This window comes from Crinia signifera, chromosome 4, assembly GCF_055691185.1.
Source record: "Crinia signifera chromosome 4, ASM5569118v1, whole genome shotgun sequence".
NCBI lineage: Eukaryota > Metazoa > Chordata > Amphibia > Anura > Myobatrachidae > Crinia > Crinia signifera.
In genome coordinates, this window is record NC_139220.1 from 4434443 (window position 1) to 4437906 (window position 3464).

Below are 3464 nucleotides of genomic sequence, written 5' to 3' on the forward strand. Positions count from 1 at the left end.
ACTTTAAGTTAGTGGTAAATTTTGGTCGATACAGTCTGGTTTTTTTTGTGAAAAATACCAAAATGTCGTAAAAAAATTGAACATTTTGCAATTTGCAAAATGTTAAATTTTCTGCTTGTGAGACAAATAATCATACCACTCAAAATAGTTAATAACTAACATAGACCATATGTATACTTTATTATTACATCATTATTTCAACCTGCTTTTCATTTTTTTGGACACTAGGGGGCAGCAGAGTCAAAATTATACACATAACACAGTAAACGCTGCTTTTGGCTGTTCACGTTTGAACAGCCAATCGCAGCGATCGCTGAGGGGGGGGGGCATCGGTGCCCCCCCTGGGCAATGAGGGAAAATGTCTGCTGTCAGGGACAGCAGACATCGTCCCTCTGTCACCGCGTCTATAGACGCGGTGACAGTTTAAAAACATGACGTACATTTATGCCATGTGTCGGGAAGTACATCCCGACCATGACGTAAATGTACGTCAAATGTCGGGAAGGGGATATAGATATAGATATATATATATATACACACCTCACACCACATATACCTCTATCTGTATACACCTCATACCATATACTGTATACCTCTATCTCTATATACACCCCATACCATATAACCCTCTCTCTGTATACACACCTCACACTACATATACCCCTCATACCATATATACCTCTCTCTGTATACACACCTCACACCCCATATAGTACCTCTCTCTATATACACCTCATACCATATATACCTCTTTCTGTTATACACACCTCACACCCCATATAGTACCTCTCTATGTATACACCTCATACCATATATATATCTCTCTGTATACAAACCTCACACCCCATATACCTCTCTCTATATACACCTCATACCATATATACCTCTCTCTGTATACAAACCTCACACCCCATAAACCTCTCTCTATATACACCTCACACCCCATATACCTCTCTCTGTATACACCTCATACCATATATACCTCTTTCTGTATACACACCTCACACTCCATATAGTACCTCTCTCTATATACACCTCATACTATAAATACCTCTCTCTGTATACACCTCATACCATATATACCTCTCTCTGTATACACCTTACACCTCATATAGTACCTCTCTCTATATACACCTTACACCTCATACCATATATACTGTTCCTCTCTCTGTATACACACCTCACACCCCATATACCTCTCTTGCACTGCAGGTGGGGCAGATGTAACATGTGCAGAGAGTGTTAAGCCCTGTACACACTCTTAGATTTGCTTTAGATTTGATGTTAGATTCGATTTTCTATTAGATCTGGCATTAGATCATCCCATTGGATTTGGCATTAGATCTGTACTTTTGCATTCGATTCGATTTCGATTTCACAATGTAGGCACAATGTACTCATTCGATTTACTGGATCGAATTCGAGATTTTCTTGGCTGCCCAGTAGATTTTTCTATTTGAGAAAACGGGAGCGCGCATTGAATCGAATGCAGATCGAAAGTGTCCTAAAAACCATTCGATGTGGATTCGATTTTGCTTCTATAAGCAAAATCGAATCGAAAACGGGAAAATCGAAGCATGTGTACACCGCATTAGATTTGGGTGGGTGTGGTCAAACTGATATACATTGCAGTGTAAGAATAACACAGCCAGTATTTACCCTGTACAGAATCAAAATAACTCCCCCACATCTAACTCTCAGCACCTGTTATATCTGCCCCACCTGCAGCGCAGTATGTTTTTGCCCATTTTGAGAACCAATTAGTCCTGCGACCAGGTCTGTATAAGGCCCCGTATCCCCTCACAGTGCAGCACACACAATGTTCCTGGCTGTGCAGAACATAGAGTTATCTCTGATACTGGTAAACTATCTGCAACATGATCCCAGGAAACCGCGGCTCTGTGTTCCGTGTGTCTCCTGTGCAGCCTTGGTTCCCCTGCTCTCGGGGCAGGACTCCGGCACAAGGACAGAACGTAAGCCTAACCTACGTCCTGTGTCCGGACTGGAGCAGACGAGGTGGGGAGATTATAGCACTTTATTATTCTTGGCTCCGGTTCTGCAGCCTCAGGGTCAGTATCCTCAGCTGAAAATGTTCTCTAAACTCTGGGGACAAACAGAAAATGAGTCACATAAAGCGTCAGCTCTTTGGCACAGAGACTCCAGTGTGTTACTCTTGTTAGCACTTATTGGGACCCATTGACGAAGCCGAGAGTAACTGGAGTTAATGGGTTATCCGGGAAGAATCTCGTGGGTAGGGGGCTTGGGAAAGTCAAGCAGAAAAGATAAATAGAAGCTTCATTACCGCTAGTGGCCACCAGAGGCCCCTTGTATTCAGCCATGTACAGTACCACAAGTCCCAGCATGCAGGGCATTAAAGGGCCCGCTGGCACTTGTAGTTCCACAGTAAAATAAATAGTTAAATAAACACACTGACACCCATTAAAAATAAAACTTTAATACATCCAAAGCCCACACATACTGATACTTACCTACCTTGAGCCCGTCGGTAGGTCCCAGGGTCCGGTTCCAGTGCCTTGGTTCCGGGGCTCCAGGGCTGAGGAGTCCGGGGTCCTGGATCCGAAGAAATCCATGGGGGACCTGTGAATGGAAATCCTTCTCACCAGGTCCTCTGGCGAAGATCCCGTCATCTTCTCCGTCTCCACCGTAGTCCACCGCATCAGCCGCCGGTACCCCGCTCACGGACTGAGAGGCGCAGAGCTGTTTCTGCGGAGACGGAGAAGATGACGGGATCTTCGCCAGAGAACCTGGGGAGTAGGATTTCCTTCCACAGGTCCCCCATGGATTTCTTCGGATCCAGGACCCCAGACTCCTCAGCCCTAGAGCCCCGGAACCAAGGCACTGGAACCGGACCCTGGGACCTACCGACGGGCTCAAGGTAGGTAAGTATCAGTATGTGTGGGCTTTGGATGTATTAAAGTTTTATTTTTAATGGGTGTCAGTGTGTTTATTTAACTATTTATTTTACTGTGGAACTACAAGTGCCAGCGGGCACTTTAATGCCCCGCATGCTGGGATTTGTGGTTCTCCAAGTCCCTGCATGTGGTGCAGGCTTGCTGGGACTCATAGTTCCACAGCAATACACAATAGTTTTTCTATTTTTTACACAAGTATCAGCTCGATGCCCACCACCCAGGGGCATCGAGGACAGCCCCGGGCTTCAGCATGGGCAGGTAAGTTCTGGAGGGGGGGGGACCTGGACCGGTCAGGGGGATGAATGCTTTGGACTCCCCCCGGCTGTGGCATTACCCTGCTGGCTGGTTGGGCCCGGTGCTGGTTCTTGAAATACGGGGGACCCCTAGTCCTTTTGTCCCCTGTATTTTGGGAATATGTGTGCACTATATAAATAACTGGTAATAATATTCTCTGTACAGAGCTGTGGAATATGTGTGCGCTATATAATAACTGGTAATAATAATCTCTGTACAGCGCTGTGGAATATGTGT